Raw genomic sequence first — 21552 nt, forward strand, 5'->3', positions numbered from 1 at the left:
ACCAGGGACCAGGGTTCGATTCCCGCCTCGGCGGGGTCTCGGGCTCAATTTCCTCGGACTTGTTAATTCTCGCCTCGGTGCCTATTCTAATCACGAGCCCCACGCTGCAACTCTGGGTAATAGCTTGCTTAGCCTCCACACTGGCCCCAACAACGCTAAGGATGCCTGGCTTCACCCTGGGGGTGCCTAGGAGTGGATACTTCACAGGGAAAGCCAGGAGGGGTTCCACAGCGGTATGAGTATTAGCGCCAGGAAGCCGAATAGGCGACACCACAAGGTGACCGTCTGGTGACAGTGTGCTCTATAAGTACCATTCAGAAAAGGGGGTGGTGATGGACAGAGCATCTGAGTTAAACAGAACACTCATACCCAGTCAAAAGATCAGGGCTTGATCCATCACCGTTTTTTAGCTCACTGCACCATCCCAGTTCAGAACCTGGCTACATGCAAATTAGTCTGTCCCTGGCCCAGTGCATCATGGGAACAGGGCAGACCAAACTACCAAGCCAATTCTTTACTGGAAAGGAAACAAGCTTCCGGGGACCGGTTTCTGGCATTGCAGCCGTCTTCGGCCCGGCTTGCTTGAATCCTGATGGTGCAGTGAGCAAGGGACTCATGTCTGAGCATACCCTGCCACTCCTATAGTGGCCAAAACGATTCAGAAAAGGGGGTGGTGATGGGCAGAGCATCTGAGTTAAACAGAACACTCATACCCAGTCAAAAGATCAGGGCTTGATCCATCACCGTTTGTTAGCTCACTGCACCATCCCAGTTCAAACCTGGCTACATGCAAATAAGTCTGTCCCTGGCCCAGTGCATCATGGGAACAGGGCAGACCAAACTACGAAGCCAATTCTTTACTGGAAAGGAAACAAGCTTCCGAGGACCGGTTTCTGGCATTGCAGCCGTCTTCGGCCCGGCTTGCTTGAATCCTGATGGTGCAGTGAGCAAGGGACTCATGTCTGAGCATACCCTTGCACTCCTATAGTGGCCAAAACGATTCAGAAAAGGGGGTGGTGATGGACAGAGCATCTGAGTAAACAGAACACTCATACCCAGTCAAAAGATCAGGGCTTGATCCATCACCGTTTTTTAGCTCACTGCACCATCCCAGTTCAGAACCTGGCTACATGCAAATTAGTCTGTCCCTGGCCCAGTGCATCATGGGAACAGGGCAGACCAAACTACCAAGCCAATTCTTTACTGGAAAGGAAACAAGCTTCCGGGGACCAGTTTCTGGCATTGCAGCCGTCTTCGGCCCGGCTTGCTTGAATCCTGATGGTGCAGTGAGCAAGGGACTCATGTCTGAGCATACCCTGCCACTCCTATAGTGGCCAAAACGATTCAGAAATGCCAGAAACCCAGAGATGGCTTGAGACGTTTTGCACTATGGCTATCGTTTGCTGTCCCACGAGAGCAGCCACCTCCCCAACAAACACTGACAGCATTCCAGAAGCATAGAGTAACTATTGCCCCCTGTAGAGCAACATGTTATATCTGATTAATAATATACTTTCTCTTTTTCAAAGACTAAGCAGTGAAATATTAACTCAGATGGGTTCTTGAGTTTAGAGTCTCTAACCCAACACAACTTCCATGAGTTATTGTTATTGGAATTTATAGAGTGCACGATACCCTGAGGTGTCACAGCGCTAGCAGAAAGTACCCAATGCCAAACAGAAATCAAAGAAGCCCCAAGAGCTAGGAGAAATGGGAAGAGAAAAGCCATGTTTTCAGCAGTTTTTCACAGGTGGCAAGAGAGTCAACTCCCGAGAAATGGTTGGCCAGGGTATGCCACAGTTTGGCAGCAGGAACCGAGATGGATTGGCCTCCCCTTCTAGCCCTTCTAGTAATCCTTGGACTGGAAGGCTTTGCTACCCTGAGAGCCAGATGCTGAAGGGGTGTGATTGTTCACCTATAGTAAGGTTAGGCCCCAGGACACCAGTCGTAAAGGCTTTGGCTGTGACAGTCTGAGCCAGGCAGCTCCTGGCTGTCCTGGACTGCTGAAATGTTTCCCACAGACAGTGATAAGCCACACACTAAAGCATGTCTTTTACGAGTCTGTGAAAATAGCACGTTGGTGACAGTGAACGTCTTCTCAGGCAACCACAGGCCAAAGACTTCAGCATTAACAGAAACTGTAACACTTTGAATACAAGTGCTATAAAAGTGTTTAGTGATAGATCTCTGTCTAGGAAGGAGCAAGAAAGATCTGGGATCTCTGCTTATCATTATTTTAAGTGCAGTATTTCATTATAAATGCAGTCTTTACAAGGTATAGCACTGCCTCTGCATTCAGCAATTAATGGGCATTGTGTTCTTTGTCTAACAGTCATCACTTCCTTCAATAAGTCTTTTAATTCACTGCCTCTAGACCCAGAGAGTGCAAGTTCTGTGCACCACCAGAACAACACTTTTTGTGAAGTTCTTGAGGTGGACCGGGCTTAGCCATATCTACAAGGTTACGTACAGCACACCCTGTGTGGCTTTTTATGGTCTTGTAGATATGGAGTAAGGTGAGGCAGTGCAAGTCGTTGCCTTGCCTTACTCAGTGTGAAAGAGGTGTTTCATGGGTGTTACTCTGGGTGTTCCAGCTCAATTCCCAAGGAATTTGATTCTGCCCTAGATTTACAATATCAGGTAAAAGTAGGCCAGCACCAAAATGTGCATCTCCCTGGAGCAGGTATAATGAGAAGAAATTTCGTTTTGTTTCTCTTTCCAAATGTGCATTCTGCAGCACACATAACATGAGGAAAATGCCCCTTGTGATTGTTTTTATGCAGGAAGGTGGCCCTATAATCTTGCCAACAACACCGCCACCCTTGATTCATTCTGCAAAGGTGCCTGCATTGGTGCTCCACTGCTAATTGTGCACTGCCACTGGGTGAAATACAGGAGTGCACCATATCCTGTAAATACGGTGCATTCTTGTACTTTCAAATTGGCGCGGGGCAGTGCATCAAAATGATTTGCGGTATTGCCCTTTGCCAACTCTTTGTAAATGTGCTCCCAGTAGTAGTAGGATGTCAGGACATCAGTTGCCTGTGACTCCATTTGTTACAATAAGAAGACAACCAGTCGAAATTTCAAAGGTTGAGCTTTGATGAAGGATGAGGGCAAGACATCATGTTCATAAGAGGTGGCTGTGGGGGAGTTGAGTATGTCAGCAAGATCTGAGAGAGACAGGGCTTTTAAGAATGCCTGTTGTTGGATTCTACGAGGATGGGTGGGTGTAAGACGAGAAGCCGGCTTGGTGTTGATGATGTGCTGACAGATCTTTATTTGTGTCCTGAAGAATAGGCTGATGGCATGATGGACTTACATTTCTACTCCAGAGAACATGCTGTATCTTCATGTGCAGTGATGCTCTTGTCAACAAGGGCGACATTGGTGCACATCATTGTATCAGGATCTTGAGTACCACTGAAGTGCAAACAGTGCCCTTGTATCACACGATTATTCTCAGCCAATACTATTAGTAATAATTAATTCAAAGTAAGACAACATATACAAATAAAGATAGAAACATAAAAACATTGTTTCTATATATAATTGTGTATCAAACAAATTGTTCTAATATTTGAGCATTTGTTTGTTGTACTTGTTTTTGTATTTTTGTCTATAGCTTTGTGACTCAAATGAAAGAAAATGCTTAGGCCGAGAATCCCGGCTTCTATTCATGACTCAATGGGGGTCCCTGGATTCCAGTAATGATTTACTAGGGGTCGATAAGGTAAGAAAAACAGTGGTAGCAAATTAAAGCTGATCGGTTGGCTTTACCAATGTTTGCTGACGTGAGTAAAAGAAAGTATAACCATGAGAAGGACTGAATAGTACAATTAAAATAAATATAGAAATTAGTAGTATTACATTAAGCGGTAAGCTGTCTTTCAGAGATCCCTTTAAATCACATTTTATTAGAAAATTACTGTTTGTGCATGAGTTGGGATTCCAAATAGATGCACATTGCACACCAGAAGAGGTATTATGGATAGTGCCCCTTGCACAACGGGTGCTTGCGTCTTCCTTGTGTGCCTCTTGGGCACTATTGTATAACAGAAAGAGTCACAGACACTTGTGCGACCCCTTCTGTAATATTGATAGCCCTGGTGCACATTTGGTGCAAAAGCTATCTTCAGAGAGCGTTCCTTCATTTGCATGTGGACATGGCCCATGCAAAAGAGGAAATCCCTTCACCTCTGCGCTTCAGAAAGAAACAGGTCCATAGGAGACGCACCGAGACAGTGCCACAAAAAAGTGCTTCAATGTTAGTGAGCCGACTGAGTTCAGCCCTCTGAAGGGAGGAATGAGGTCCCGTGGACCAGAAATCATTCCTGTGCAGTCAGTCACTCACTGCACCTGGCTGCAGGGGAAGCTATGTCTCCTCTTTACAGGCAGCGGCCGCCTGCACTGCAGAACACAGATGTGTTTTTAAGCAGCTGCAGAGTATTTTGCTGAATACACTGCCTCCTGGGCAGATGCAATTTCGAGCGCTTCTGGGGGCAGTGTTGATTGTTAACCCCTCCCATGCTCAGGACGAGCTCAGCTCATCATGAGCCACAGTGGCCGTATGACCGTTGCGCCGTGCCCACGCGGGGATAATTCCCCTGCTGTGCTGGGCGTTCCATTGGAAGGGCGTGGTCATGACGAGCTCAGCTCGTCATGAGCACCAGGGGCCTGCGCGCGCCCCCATCCCCCAGCATAGCGGGTGAATTAGCCCCGCAGTTAAGGGGTTGAAGGGTTAACTGTCCCTGTTTATGCCTGGCCCACCTGAGAGCTCTGGCACAAACAAGGCTATTGCACCCATTACAGATGAGGCCCGACTGCCACTTCTCTAGGGTTGAACCTGGAAGTGCACTCTTTAGTCCGTCCTCTGCTCTGAAGACCCGGAACGCCATCAAGCCCAGATCTGTCAACTTCCGTCCTGTCTCAACTTCGAAAAGAAACTGAAGGCACCGGTCTTCAAAGAACACCTCGTTCCACTGTCACTGCCAGTTTACAGGTCTTTACCTGGTGACCACGCCCCCCTCTGCTAGGATGGGCCTCCCGTGTCACGTGCTATGAAACTCTACTCTCGGACATTCCCCGCCCCCTCCCTCTCTCATGTGCTCTTGCACTCTTCTCCATGGTAAGCCCCTCTTGCTGCTCAGCTCCTCTTTGTGGTGGGCCTGGGACTGAACTGTGTATATTCACATTGATACATGGTGGCTTGATGTATTTGCCACTGGTCCATTAGGGGTGCAGCTCTTACCTTGCAGTTGCTTCATTAATTGAAATGTATTTTGATGTTTTTCTGAGATCAATCAATAAAATATCATCAACAAAAAAATTATAGAGAAATACAGAATTGAAATTCCCTAGAATCAAAAAACCTTTCAACAGTATTTTTTAAATGCCCCATTTCTATATTTCATTACATTTAGGAATGTAAAATATGATACCACTCAATGAAAATACGGGGGCTCCATATGAACTAATAATTAAGATTACAGTAACCTACTACTTCAACACTAAGGCCCTGATTCTGAGTTTTCCAGACTCTGTGGTCTTTTTATCGCAACAGGTAACTAATTATTTCCCCAGGGTAGATTATTTATCAGGTGCCATAAATAGAACCTATTTCAAGTTTCTGTAGAATAACATGCAGATTTTTGCTGCATATTGTACCAAAACTCGACATGGTACGGTAAATACCAAACATTTTCGCCCTGTTAAATTCATTCAGTTTTGACATGCCAAAATCTAATGAAGGATAAGATATTTAATGCACCCGGTAATTACTGAACTAGGATAAATACCAACCCACTCATAACCAGGGCCTAAGTCATCTACATATGATGTGGTGTGCTATATTGTATTAGAATCTTACGTATTGTATCACAATATTGAGCAGGAATTACAGCCCCAAAGTGCCATCAAATCAATTTCAACCATTTCCATCTCAGATCAGTGTATTTGGGGTAGATAATGAAAACAATGACACCATCTTCCACTAATGTCATAAAAAGAACAAGCCAAAGACAATTTGTTGCGAGGCACACTCCTTAAACAAACTTGATATAAAGAGAACATGAAGTTTAACATGATCAAGACATTCTTCTCTCCCTATTATCAAATTTTATTGACAATCGGTTGGGCCATGACACAAGCATCTTATTGAACTTCTCAACATCACTCTGCTCAAAAACCTTCTCTTTAGTCTGCACCCCACAGATTGTACTTGGTAATTATTATCAGTCAATCAATCAAAGAACTTTAGTCTGTTATTACACAAAGATAACCATAAAAGTACATATAATAAAACCCATCAGACATTTATGTATAAAAGACCCCAGGGATGTACAAGCTTATACATAAAATTCATATTGTGATTGATTTTTAGCAATTTAGAAATATTTTGAAAAAATACAGTAACAGAAGCAATCATAAAAATATTATCTAAATTCTGGATCGCCAAAAAAAGCCGGGTAACATTGCCGCAAATCCATTCTCCTTAACATTGGGACAATCCACCTTTTTCTTGGAATGGTATAAAATTTACAAAAAAACATAATATGTATAGATGACTGGTCTGATATATCGTCATATGGGCACTTGTCAAGAGACCGTGACCAATTATTAACCTCACACATCTATGTACAATATTGAGTCTTAAACGTGTTCAGATAAATCTATCAAAGTTCTTAATGGTCAGTGATAAATAAGGCTGTATTTTATCAGTGCTCAAAATAAGCTGATGAGCCACCACCGTGGTTTTGGTCATTTCATTTCCATATCTACGCTCACTTAGGTACATCAAACAATCCCTCTTAAGGTCTTTTCTTGTTACTCAGGACATAGATACAGGGTCATCGAAATATTCTTTGTGTCCTAATTGCGTAAATATTAAATCAGATCCAACCAAGTAGAAGTTCTCCTCATGAGATATAAGTTGTGTTCCACAATCCTCATTGGTGCCTGCATGATGCACACATTGGGAAGAGCAGAGCGATCAACAGCAGACACTACTATCTACTGTACGACCAGCACCTACAAAGAGACAGGTCTGAGCGTCCGAATATTGCTGCACTGATCCCCGGTGCCCTACACACTACCCGTAGACTATGAACATGTTGAAATAAATTCCTAGCACTTTCTCTCCCCATTGGGCCGGTTGATGCCTGTGAGGCCTCGTTTGATGCTTCCTTTGCAAGAATCTACCCTACTGATGTTCCATTCATTCTGGTCCTGTCTCTCCAACATTTCCTACATCTACCTTCTGTCTGGTTGCACTTCCTTGACCTCCCTGCCCAACATTCAACCCAATTTGACCTCCTGGTTGCTCCTTTTTGTAGCCCATTCATTGCTATCACAATTCTACAATTTATTAAAATATATGTGTGTGTGTGTGTGTGTGTGTGTGTGTGTGGGTGTGTGGGTGTGTGTGTATATATATATATTCACTGAAAAAAACATAGGTTATAGACCATATATAGTTAGGAATTAGCATTTAAAAAACCTTATTTTACTCACACAAAACCATTGAAATTCGCATATATAGTTAGTTGTACTAACTATATATCGCGCACCCGCAATCCACTGCTGATCATGTCACATATTACATCATTCATGACATGGTCAGTGACATCACTGATGACATCACTGATGACATCTCAAATGACATCACTGATGACATCTCAAATGACATCACTGATGACTACATCCAGTGACTGTATAATTCTGTAAAGTTAAAATATGTCTTACAAATTGAATAATGAGTGGATTTATAAGTGTCTGGATGAAGGATTTAGTAGGTGCATGACTGACTGTATGAGTGAGTGATTAAATGTGTCTTACTGAGTGCATGGGTTAGTGACTAAACTGTCTTAATTTGTGCATCATTATGTCTGTTGTTCTGTAAACTGCTGCATGTGTTGATCAGTAGCTATATGAGTAACTATATGGGTTATTGATTGGTTGCCCAAGTATTTGTATGGGAGACTCAGTGTGTGTGTGTGGGTGGCTGGGAGGTGTTTGACTCTGTGCATAGATGTGTGAGCAGTTGATTCACTAGATGTATGGGTTCAAAAGTGCATATGGAAACAGCTGTATGGGCGGTTGACTGTGTGCATGAGTGTATTGGTGAGTGAATGGGTATCTCAGTGCTACATGTCAAAGTAAGTACATATGTAAAACACAGTACATGTGAGAGTTGACATATATTAATAACTGTACATAAGAGCCAGTGAATGTGTGAGTAAATGTATGGATCATTGTGAACTTGTATCAGGGATTGTATAAGAGAGTAAATATGTGTTAGTATATGTTTGAATAAGTAAGGTGTGTATAACTGTATAGTTGAGGAAATGGAGGTGTGATTGATTCTTTGCATGACTGACTAGGTGTGTGAGTAACTCCATGGATGAGTGACAGTCTGTGAGTCTCTGTTTACACTAAGTGTATCTAAGGTTATATTAGAGTCTGAAGAGGTTCATCGTATTATCACATGAATGATCTCATCAGTGATGTGATCAGTAATGTCAAATGAGATGTCATCAGTGATGTCATCAGTGATTTCATTTGAGATGTCATCAGTGATGTCATTTGAGATGTCATCAGTGATGTCATCAGTGATGTCACTGACCATGTCATGAATGATGTAATATGTGACATGATCAGCAGTGGATTGCGGGTGCGCGATATATAGTTAGTACAACTAACTATATATGCGAATTTCAATGGTTTTGTGTGAGTAAAATAAGGTTTTTTAAATGCTTATTCCTAACTATATATGGTCTATAACCTATGGTTTTTTCAGTGAATTTTCAAGGTTTTGTAAATGCTAATTCCTAACTATATATGGTCTATAACCTATGGTTTTTTCAGTGAATTTCAATGGTTTTTTAATAGCAAATATCAAAAGCTTTAAAATGTATTCTTCTTTAAATCGAAAAATATATTTTATATGTTTTTAATACAATTAAAAAAAAAAAATTATTATTTTTTTTTGTTTCGCTCCCGGTACGCGAACCGGTTAGCTTCCCGTTAGCTCAATTTGGTGCCGCGATCCGGTCCGCGAACCGGTAAACGTTCTGTTTGCGCAACTGCCGCATTAGAAAACAACATCGTGACGCGTCGCGTAAGCGCAACGTATCGCGTTGTCGCGTAATGCGTCATATGACGCGCCGCGTTAGCGCACCCGGAAGTGCTCCGGTACGCGAGGCGCGAAGCGCAGCTTCCCGGAAGCGATCCGGGACGCGGCGCGGAGCGCGTAACGTAAGCACAACAGGTCATGTGACTTCTCAATAAAACTTTTTATTGGTTCATTTCACTTTTGGTTTCCTAATGATGTAATGATGTGACCTAAAAATAACACTTTTCATTGGTTTAGAACTATTTTTTTTCCCAAATGATGAAAACCCCTCCTTGTTTCCTCACTCTGACTTTCAACTTTGTGAGAGGAAGACCTTTTTTAATTACTTGGAAATGGCAAGTCTTGTAGCTGCAGCTGGTGCACCCCCACCACCACCACCACCTCCTAGGAAGAGAGGACCACCTCCTCAGGTTATCATTCAGCAAGAGGAGGAAGAAGAGGAAGAAGAGGAACAGCAGCAAGAGAGGTAGTTTTTGCGTGAAGAGCCTAGGAGGTCCCATGTCAAGGAAAATTTAATTTGGCAATTTTTCAAATATCCCCGGGGCCAAAAAAAAGTTAATGCCCGCTATGTAACTTGCCTTATCTGCAAAAAAGATCTGTCCAGAGGGACAGACAAGAAATATAGCTATGGCAATTACACCATGCATCGCCATATGGAGAGGTGGCACCCTATTAATTATAGTGCTGCGCAGTACGTGACCTGCAGGATAACCCCCCTCCTGTGGCCAGAAGATCAAATGTAGAGGCAGAGACGGGACCAGAGGCGAGGGAGACGGTCCCAAATATACAGATGAAGTTCGGGAGTGTCAAACAAGTGTGCGTGTATTGCGGTCAATTGATTTGCTACAGAGAAAGTAGCATCAATTTAATCAACGTAGCAATTGACAATCATGATTGTTCAAAACGCCCCAGAAAATAAATTATCTTTCTTTTTTTGTTGCTCCTGTTGAGCCTTTTACAATGAATCATTTTCGTTTCCCCCCCCAAAAAAACAAAAAAAATATAAAACCGTTCAAAAAATACAAAAAAAAGTAAAAAAATGTTCAGAAAAATAATTAAAAAAATATAAAACAACAAAAATAATTTTAAAAAAAGTTCTTTTCAGAACTACCTCCCCTTTATAAAAAATTGCTAGAATGTTTAGCACTCTGGCAACCTCTATTTCTTTTGATTCGCTTCCCGGTTCGCGCGCCGGTACGCGAACCGGAAGCGAACCAAAAAAAAGAACAGTAAGTATAAGGGAAGGAAACAGAGAGTAATGTTAAAAGAAAGACAGCTAGAGGGAGTAACACAGAGATACTGTTTAATAGATCTATTTACCGAAGAAAAGATGGAAGAGGGTATAATTGTGAAAAACAAAATAGATAAGGAAGTGAAAGAAAAAAAGGAGAGTAGAAGAATAATAAAGAAGAGTTTCTTAGAGAATGTGAGTGAATGTTCAAATTAAGAAGAAAAACAGTAAAGGATGTGGAATGAGAGGTAGGGATAGAACCGGACTAAAAGAACAATCCTGAGGGAAAGTGTTAAGGAAACAGTGAGCAAAAGTAAATAGGAATAAAACAAGATTTTTGATAGTGACTAAGGTTAAAACATGTGGAATAACAGAGAGAAAAAACAGAAAGCAGAAAAGAAGAAGTGACAGAAAAGGAATGATTGAAACAGCAAAGAAATGTAAATAACATAGGGGCATATTATCAACACAGGCGATAAAATTATCGCTGCTTTTATCGGCAGAAAACTGCCGCTAAAGCCGCTTTTGCGGCAGTTTTCTGCCGATAAAAACAGCGATAATTTTATCGCCTGTGTTGATAATATGCCCCTTAGTGTGTTTGAACTACAGGGAGAAAGCATAATGAACAAGTAGTAAAAGATTGATGATTCAGAGATAGTGAGAGTAACAGAGACGGAGTGAGTGAACAGGAGTGAGGAACTATGAGAACAGAGGGACTGAGAAAAGGAGTGGAAGGAGTAGAGTAAGTAAGTAATAGAAAAAGGAATGAGGGAAGTAGCAAAGGCAGGAAACTGAGGGTTAAAGAAATAAAGCAGTGGAACTAATAGAAGTTAAATGTGATAGAAATGTAACGAAAAGAGTTCAAAACACTTACCTTATAATTTTCGTTAACTTAGTCACTTGTTATTTTTATACTTTCAATCTGTGAAAGAACAAAAATTTGAAAAATATTGAAACATGTATTTAAAAATTAGAAAAGACAAGGGAAAAGATTGACAATCATCCAATTTTACAAAGAAATAAAGTTAAAGATAAACATGCAGAAAAAAAAGAGAAAGAAACGGTGATAGACAGTCAGAGACAAAAAGAAATTGAAATAGAGTAAATTACTAAGAGAAAAAAAGGAAGATACTTTCAGTGACAGAAAAGAAGGATAGAAGAGAAAACTAAATTGAAGTTGTGTTAGCTACTAAAAGAAAGTGAGTAAGGTAAACTATATAAGGAAAGGGTGAATAAGGAAAAGAGAGTGAGGGAGAGAGGAGACAGAGGAAGTGAAGAAAAGAGTGTCAAATACAGACTGAGTGAGGCATCTACACAATGTGATTCGTAATGTTAGGAAACACAGGTAATGTAATTGAAAAATGTGCAATTTTTTTGCTCATTCCACAATCATATCACCTGTGTTTCCTTTGCTTAGGTATCTCATTGTGCAGAAGTAGTCTAGCATATGAAAGAGTACGCAGAAGGTGAGCACTGTATGCAACAACTTTGACACTTACAGAAGCCTCAGCTTCTCCATGCCCCCTACACAGTCCTAAATATATACATTTTAAACTGACGGTATCTTGTTGCAGATGAAGTGAGGCCTATCTTGCAACATAGTGCATGTTTTGCACTGCTGCTGCGTCACAAAAGTGACGCAACAGCGGCGCAAAAGAGGCGCACGGTCATCATAAATCTGCCCCTAACATTTTAAATGATTGTTTCAGGATGCCGATAAGGTGTGGCCTATCCAGAGATTTGTTTGAGGTGAGGCCTACTCAGAGTTACAGATTAAATTTAGGCTTGTTGAAGAGTACAGAGGAGATAATACATGTGCAGGCCTACCAACGAAGTGAGTCATGTCCACTGCACTCTTGAACAAAGGCCAGACCTCCTCTGTCTCCCTGGACAGGCCTAAACCTCATCTGCACAATGTGATTCATAATGTTAGAAAACACAGGTGATGTAATTGAAAAACGTGTATTTTTTTTCCTCATTTCACAATCACATCACCTGTGTTTCCTTTGCTTAGGTATCTCATTGTGCAGATGTAGTCCAGCATATCAAAGAGTACGCAGAAGGTCAGCACTGTATGCAACAACTTTGACACTTACTGAAGCCTCAGCTTCTCCATTCCCCCTACACAGTCCTAAATATATACATTTTAAACTGACGGTATCTTGTTGCAGATGAAGTGAGGCCTATCTTGCAACATGGTGCATCTTTTGCACTGCTGCTGCGTCACAAAAGTGACGGAACAGCGGCGCAAAAGAGGCGCACGGCCATCATAAATCTGCCCCTAACATTTTAAATGATTGTTTCTAGATGCCGATAAGGTGTGGCCTATCCACAGATTTGTTTCAGGTGAGTCCTACTCAGGGTTACAGATGAAATTTAAGTTGTTGAAGACTACAGAGAGGAGATAATACATGTGCAGGCCTACCAATGAAGTGAGTCATGTCCACTGCACTCTTGAACAAACGTCAGACCTCCTCTGTCTCCCTGGACAGGCCTAAACCTCATCTACACAATGTGATTCGTAATGTTAGGAAACACAGGTAATGTAATTGAAAATCGTGCAATTTTTTTGGCTCATTCCACAATCACATCACTTGTGCTTCCTTTGCTTAGGTATCTCATTGTGCAGATGTAGTCTAGCATATGAAAGACTACGCAGAAGGTGAGCACTGTATGCAACAACTTTGACACTTACAGAAGCCTCAGCTTCTCCATGCCTCCTACACAGTTCTAAATGTATATCATAAATACAAAAAGTACAGAATTAATTATACACGTTAAATGGTTTATTTTTGCTGTTCTCAGAATATATCAAATTTCACTAAAAACAGTGACTTGAAGGTATTCATCATATAACAGCGGGGGAAAAAAACACAATCAAAATGATTGTGTTTAAAAAACCCATATTTAACAACAAGGGGTGGTGATGGACAGAGTTTCTGAATTAAGCAGAATACTCTCACCCAGTCAAGAGATCAGGGCTAGATCCAACACCGTTTTTTAGCTCACTGCACCATCCCAGTTCAGAACCTGGCTATATGCAAATTAGTCTGTTCCTGTCCCAGTGCATGATGGGAACAGGGCAAACCAAACTACCAAGCCAATTCTTACACTGGGAAGGAAACAAGCTTCCGGGGACCGGTTTCTGCCATTTCAGGCGTCGTCGGCCCGGCTTGCTTGAATCCTGATGGTGCAATGAGCAAGGGACTCACATCTGAGTATACCCTTCCACGCTTAGGGTGGACAAAATATTTAACAACAAGGGGTGGTGATGGAAAGAGTTTCTGAATTAAGCAGAATACTCTCACCCAGTCAAGAGATCAGGGCTAGATCCAACACCGTTTTTTAGCTCACTGCACCATCCCAGTTCAGAACCTGGCTATATGCAAATTAGTCTGTTCCTGTCCCAGTGCATGATGGGAACAGGGCAAACCAAACTACCAAGCCAATTCTTACACTGGGAAGGAAACAAGCTTCCGGGGACCGGTTTCTGCCATTTCAGGCGTCGTCGGCCCGTCTTGCTTGAATCCTGATGGTGCAATGAGCAACGGACTCACATCTGAGTATACCCTTCCACGCTTAGGGTGGACAAAATATTTAACAACAAGGGGTGGTGATGGACAGAGTTTCTGAATTAAGCAGAATACTCTCACCCAGTCAAGAGATCAGGGCTAGATCCAACACCGTTTTTTAGCTCACTGCACCATCCCAGTTCAGAACCTGGCTATATGCAAATTAGTCTGTTCCTGTCCCAGTGCATGATGGGAACAGGGCAAACCAAACTACCAAGCCAATTCTTACACTGGGAAGGAAACAAGCTTCCGGGGACCGGTTTCTGCCATTTCAGGCGTCGTCGGCCCGGCTTGCTTGAATCCTGATGGTGCAATGAGCAAGGGACTCACATCTGAGTATACCCTTCCACGCTTAGGGTGGACAAAATATTTAACAACAAGGGGTGGTGATGGACAGAGTTTCTGAATTAAGCAGAATACTCTCACCCAGTCAAGAGATCAGGGCTAGATCCAACACCGTTTTTTAGCTCACTGCACCATCCCAGTTCAGAGCCTGGCTATATGCAAATTAGTCTGTTCCTGTCCCAGTGCATGATGGGAACAGGGCAAACCAAACTACCAAGCCAATTCTTACACTGGGAAGGAAACAAGCTTCCGGGGACCGGTTTCTGCCATTTCAGGCGTCGTCGGCCCGGCTTGCTTGAATCCTGATGGTGCAATGAGCAAGGGACTCACATCTGAGTATACCCTTCCACGCTTAGGGTGGACAAAATATTTAACAACAAGGGGTGGTGATGGACAGAGTTTCTGAATTAAGCAGAATACTCTCACCCAGTCAAGAGATCAGGGCTAGATCCAACACCGTTTTATAGCTCACTGCACCATCCCAATTCAGAACCTGGCTATATGCAAATTAGTCTGTTCCTGTCCCAGTGCATGATGGGAACAGGGCAAACCAAACTACCAAGCCAATTCTTACACTGGGAAGGAAACAAGCTTCCGGGGACCGGTTTCTGCCATTTCAGGCGTCTTCGGCCCGGCTTGCTTGAATCCTGATGGTGCAATGAGCAAGGGACTCACATCTGAGTATACCCTTCCACGCTTAGGGTGGACAAAATATTTAACAACAAGGGGTGGTGATGGACAGAGTTTCTGAATTAAGCAGAATACTCTCACCCAGTCAAGAGATCAGGGCTAGATCCAACATAACCAATCAAAAATCAGAACTCCTTAAAAGTGACTTACTTTCCATGACGTCGAAGGATGTCCTATGAACAGCTTACACTCTGTTGTGCTGTTATTATTTTCAGCCCGCCACTTTCTGAAAGAAAAGCTCCATCGTTTTGACAAATATGTTACATACAATAAATGACTTCTCGCTCTCTACCGCACTTCTCCTCAAGGCCAAATCGTGTAAGAGCCATTTATAACTCTTGGAATTCTTCTAAGCAAATCCCGTCATTTTCTTTTTCCGCAACTTTCAGAAAGAAAACGTTCAAGATCACTTTCACAATCCTGTACTAGTAATATTTTACCCTTCTTGCTCACTCATGTTCCACATTTCCTATGACACTGATACTGCTTACTATGAGGCAGACTTACACTACCTCTATGACTACTACAATTATTTAATTCTCTACATCACTTTTAATCACAAAGCAATTTAAAACAGTACATACAATTATATCAACTCCTAGAATCCTTATAGGTCAGTTACCTACCCAAAATTCTTTCTTCTGAAAACAGAAAGTAAGAATATTTTTAAGTCAAAAGGCAACATTGTTTCATAATCAAATGGGAATCATTTCCGGAACACCAGCTTTTTTTACATTTTCAATAAGCTGTGTAATAAGTGGATGTTGTCAAAGGACCATCATGTCATATAATAGCTGCAGTTAGAAATGTTCTTCCTAAAATCAACGACTGTGTGGCCACAACATTTGTAATTAAAGTTGAAAACTTATTTTCATCAGGTTTATATAGTTGGAATTTTTAAATGACATTATAACCAAAAGTTTGTTCAAAATATGTGGACAGCATTGCAGACTTACATTACCTCTACTCCATGTTTTGATTGGCTGCTTGAATTAGCTTATTAAAAGAAACAGTTTTTCTGAACTCATTCAAAGTGCAGTTATTTTTCCATGACGTCAAGTGTTATGGTAAGAACACCGTTTGCTTTGGGAAATACTCTGTTGTCCTTTAACTAATCCGTGCCCACCACTTTCTGTAAGAAAACCTTCTTTTTTTTCAGGAACTACTTAAAACTCAAAAATAACTTTTTACTCTGTACTACACTTATCCTCAAGGCCAAATAGTGTAGGAGCCATTAGAAGCTCTTGAAATTCCTCAGAGCAAATCCCGAGATTCTTTCCCTAAAATTTTGGTTGTAAAAACACCAGGTAAGAATTTTTAAGGTCAAAAGGCAATTTTTTTTTGAAAGTTAAAACAGAATCATTGCAGAATGACCAGCTGTTTCTAGACTTCAAATAAGCTGTGTAATGTCCTGATGTTGTTGAAGGACCGTCATGATATATAATTGCTGCAGTTACAAAAGTCCTTCCTGATATTGACAAATGCGAAGCCACAACATTTTTAATTAAAGTTGTCAATTTTGTTCCATCAGGCCTACATCGTTGGAACAAGAAAATGACATACTGGCCATATGTTCGTATAAATAATGTGGACAACATTGCAGACTTACATTGGCTACACTCCATGTTGTGATCGGCTGCTTTTACTAGCTTATTAAAGGACACTGATTTACTGTCTGGCAAAGTTAAATATATAAATCTTTCTGAGTCTACACTAGTAGTACTTGATACCCTACAGTTCTCGCAGTCATGCTGCCATTGATAAGAAAGGCCAAACAGATGATCTACATCTACACCTTCATCTTGCAATACATCAAGCATATACATTAAAAACTCCTGACAATCTTGCTGAATATTTTGAGAGAATTGCGTTTGACCTGAACATTTGTCTAACAGATTTCGAACTTCAGACACACTTTCTATTTTTGTTCTATCAGTGCTACATTTCTCTAACACAGAATTCAACAAACTGCAAAATCTTTCATCCGAATTGACCACAATCTCTTCTTTTAAAGTTTCTAGAGAAAAGACAACATTAACCACTACATTAGCATAGCAGTTGACACCAGAACTATTTTCAAATTGAAAACCAACAACATCTTCAACAGAATCCATTTTTTTCTGCTTATAATTTTGGGTTCATCGACTTTTCGTCTTTTTGCTACAACCTCCCTACTATTGGTCACATTTCTTCGTTTCCGGCCTACCACACGTTTCTCAAACAAAGGATATTGAGGAACATGTGGCGCATACTCTCTTCTTAACCTATTGTATTCCTTAACACAATCTAGATCCACACAAATGTTTGTGACATCACACTCAATCAAGTACAATCCCGATAAAGTTCTGACTCGTGACAATGCCACATATGCCATACCCTCCTTGAACACAGAACTGCCAATATTCACCAATGCACTGTCTACACTTAAACCTTGCGATTTTGTGGATTGTCACCGCATATGCCAAGCAAACAGAAAAACTGCTTACGGAGAACATATAAGTCTTTTACAAGCAAAAACCTAGCAGAGCAACGACCAATTAGCTGTACTTCCTCAATGCCATCAAACTTAATTTTTAAAAATTCAATTCCATCTCTATTTCTGTATTTCTCAAAATCAACAACATTACCCATTGATCCATTTACCAGACCTCTTTCAACATGTAAATTCCTTCTTAAAATTATACGGCAATTTAAGCACACATTCAGAGTCTTTTCAAAACCAGCAGTTTTAGATATAGTCTTCTCTAATGAATCCAATTTTGATTTCAAATTCTCAGACAAAATAATTGTTGCTCCCATATGCTCTATTCTGTCAATAGCTTCCAGTTTCACAATCTCTTGGTTTTCTAAATTCAACATTTTGTTGTTGAAGATGGCACATTCTGCAAGAGTTGGCATCAAACATATTCCAGATTTCTTCTCAGTAATTTTCCGAAAAATATTCTCAGGCACAATGTCTTCTTCTGGATACAAATTTGATAGTAATCGTGCATGTAAAGCTTCTTTCCCATGCTCGGTCACTTTTCCGATTCTAACATCTTGTAGAATATTCTTATAATCTTCATCCTTCGCTTGACGCATATTTTCACGCAGTTCAGCATAATTGAAGTTTAACCATATATTAACGTTGCCAATGCTCCCTAGGCACTTCCTGGTATCTTCATGCGTGAGCATTTTGAACACAGGTTGTCCTTTCACTGGTGTCAGCTGCAGAAGATCACCGAAAACAATGATGTGTTTGCCACCAAATAACACATCATACTCTGTTTTGAGAACTTCTTGCATTCTCAAATGCACAAAGGCAAGCATGACATTGGAAACCATGCTTACTTCATCAATGATAAGAAGTTTCATTTTCCTCAAGACTCTGGAAACTTCACAACAAGCATCTCCAGATAGCTTGTGGTATTGTAATTTGTTATCATGCTCCACTGGCAGCATCAGTAGACGATGCAAAGTAATACCTTTAATGTTATGTGCTGCCAGTCCAGTTGGAGCGGTGACAACACAAGACAGCGATGAGTCAGTCCTTTTCTGCAAATAACATGAAATTGCTTTAATGAGGAAACTTTTTCCAGTTCCCGCTTCTCCACTCACGTACAGTCGGACAGGCTTCAACGACGTACATGAGCACTCTTTCTTCTCATGACTTAATCCATGATCAATTTGGTTGGTAACTTCGTCATATATTTTCCTCTGCTCAACGTTGAGTTGTCTTTCCAAGTCTTCTAAGTTAACCGCATCCTCCTGAGCATGTGCCATGGCTCTTTCCACTTCAATCATGGCAGTGGCAGCTTCATTTTTGATAACTGGTCCTCCTAGTGGATCCTGACTCAATGAAACAGAACTCTGACTGTCCTGAGAACTGTCTCTAGCAATCTCGGCTGCAATCGTTGCTTCCTGCTCGATTTCCGTATTGAACATTTCTAGATATTTGGGAAAAACAGGACATTCTATGGTCTCCTTGGCGGCATTGAAAGAATCTTCGTAACAGAGGAAATCTCCAAGCAGTTCCTCTTCTGCACGCCAAGGCTTGAAAAGTTGCAAAAGTGCTAAATAGAAAAACTCTTTTCTTTCAGGAGATTCGCCACTCAATTTTGGATGGTTTACCAAGTGGCATTTTCTTTGCTTGACCAGACATCCCTCACTTCCAATTACAGCATACACTCCTTTATCAATATCTTCTTTGATGTTCCTCTTGAATATGTAATTTTGTAGAACCTCATACAGACAAACATTCTCGAGGTGACTGCTTCTATTTGGATAATATGTATCCAACATGTTGGTCTTCAAAATATCGGTACTGTTTGGCTCCTTTTCCGCCAAATACTCAATTTCCCGCACAGGTTTCAGAACTCGATTACGCGTTGCAGCAAGATCAAGACTCGCCCAAATGATACTCCTAGATTTGGCATAGAGACTTGCTGAAGACAACCGGTCAGAACATTCGTAAGCTCCGATTTCTCGATGCGACATCTTCAGACTGAAACTGTACAACTTCTTACTGAGGCTCTTTTCATGGGAAATGTCCTCCCACATATCCTTCAATTCTGTCTTTTCTTTTTTGGTGATGTAAGATGTCACATACTGAGCCACAGCCATACAGTTATCAGCCACAAACTGTATATCCATGTTAGCATTCCACATGGACAAAATCACTGGGTTGTAGTCGTTGATGTACTCGGACTCTTCGTTCCTTTTCAAATTGTATGTATTTTTGGGTGATTTCCACATCACATTATGTCGCAGCGAAGACATCAAACTGTTCACTCTTCCTTTGGAAATCACCGGTCGTGGAAAGGCGAAACGACATTTTGTGTAGAACTTGTCCTTGTTTCTGAATTTACGACGACAGTACTTTCCACAACAATGGCTTTGGAAGCGTAAAACTTGTTCTCTTAGGCTTTTGTCTTCCTTTGTCTTTGGAACAGCACATGTAGAATACTGTTCTATGAAACTCATCACTAAGTCATCCGGATCTGTTCCAAATTTGGGTGCATCTTTAATCCATAGCAGCATATGTATATGAGGAGCACCTCTTGCTTGGTACTCCTTTCTCCAGAAGAAATCCAACACCTCTCCAAGAGGTGGATTTTTCTTGTTCATGATGAAAGACATCATAGCTTCAAATCTATGATTGAAGTACCTGCATACATTCACTGGATCCAAAGAGCACAGTTCTCCGGGTGCCTTGAATTCGATATTTTCAATGTTTCCATTTGCCTCTCGTAGAAATTCAAGTAAGTCTTCCCGGCCATACTCGGCACAGCTGAGAGTGAGGAACCATGTGGGAGTTCCTAAGTTCCTCAGCATACATTTTAAATCACCATGACGACGGTACCAGTACTCATTAGTACCACGCTGACACGCCATGAGATTAATCAGGTGAGAATCCAAAATACTGTCTTGCACATTGACTTTATCCATAAAGTCCCTTGCCAAGATATTTTGCATCTGTACACCACTTTTCAAGATGTGGTTCACTGCATATGACAGTCCAGACAGATCGCTTTCAAACACTAGATGAAACAAATAGGGAATGCATTGACGAAACCTAGGATCTTCTGCATACAATCGTAAAGTCCGGTATGCAGAAGCAGGAATTTGATCAGGTCGCTCATCATATCTTCCTCCTTGACCTGTTGGAAATAGTTGTGGGAAACACCGAGCTTCCAAACTTTCCTCCCAAACACTAATGGGACTCCCTTTGGCTTGTTTCATTTGAAACAACTCAATAGCATTCCCCATGACTTCCTTGGAATGCAAAGGATGAACACTATAATGTTCATATATTTCTTCATTTTTAGAGGCTTCTACTTTCTCAATTTGACCAGCACACAAATTGCTATCCTCTTCTTCACTTACTTCCTCTTCTGCAACATATACATTCTTGTAGTACTTATTGTTTTTCTTCAAATACAATGTTGCCTTTTTGACTTTCCTAACATCCACTAAATCTTGCCAGATTTTCTTACTCTTTGTCGGAACCCCATTAACTAAGATAACCAGAGGTTCCTCTTCCACTTTCTCTACTCCAATTGTATTAATGTTTTTCTTCAAATCTAGAGGCAAATAAACAACTCTTCCCTTTAATCCTCTCTGTAAATCTGATGGAGGCAATTTCCCTGTCTTTGGCTCCATTCGTACAATAGCCTGAAAGGGATGGACACTTTGAATCAAAATAGATTCATAAGTATTTAAATCCTTCAATTCAGAAGGAATCTCAACCAATTCCAGATTATTATGAAGCGCTCTAGCAGGCATCTGGTTTTGATTTAATTTGTTACAACAATAAGTACACACACGTTGATCCGATCCCAAATCAAAACAATTTTCTACCATCAAGTATGTTGCGAAATCCTTCCATTCACTATTATTTTCCCTTTCACTTTTTGCATATAAATCCACTAACTTAGGGGCCGATTAGGATGGCGGACGGACTTGCGTCCGTCCGCCACCCCTGAGTAGGAGGGACCGTCCGCATGGGCAGCGGCGGTCCCTCCATGGCAATTAGGATGTGACCGCCACCCTGGCGGTCACATCCTGGATATTTAACATTGCGGCGGGTGCTGCTTCAAGCA

The sequence above is a fragment of the Lissotriton helveticus genome, chromosome 2_1 (assembly GCF_964261635.1).
Source record: "Lissotriton helveticus chromosome 2_1, aLisHel1.1, whole genome shotgun sequence".
In the NCBI taxonomy this organism is placed as follows: domain Eukaryota; kingdom Metazoa; phylum Chordata; class Amphibia; order Caudata; family Salamandridae; genus Lissotriton; species Lissotriton helveticus.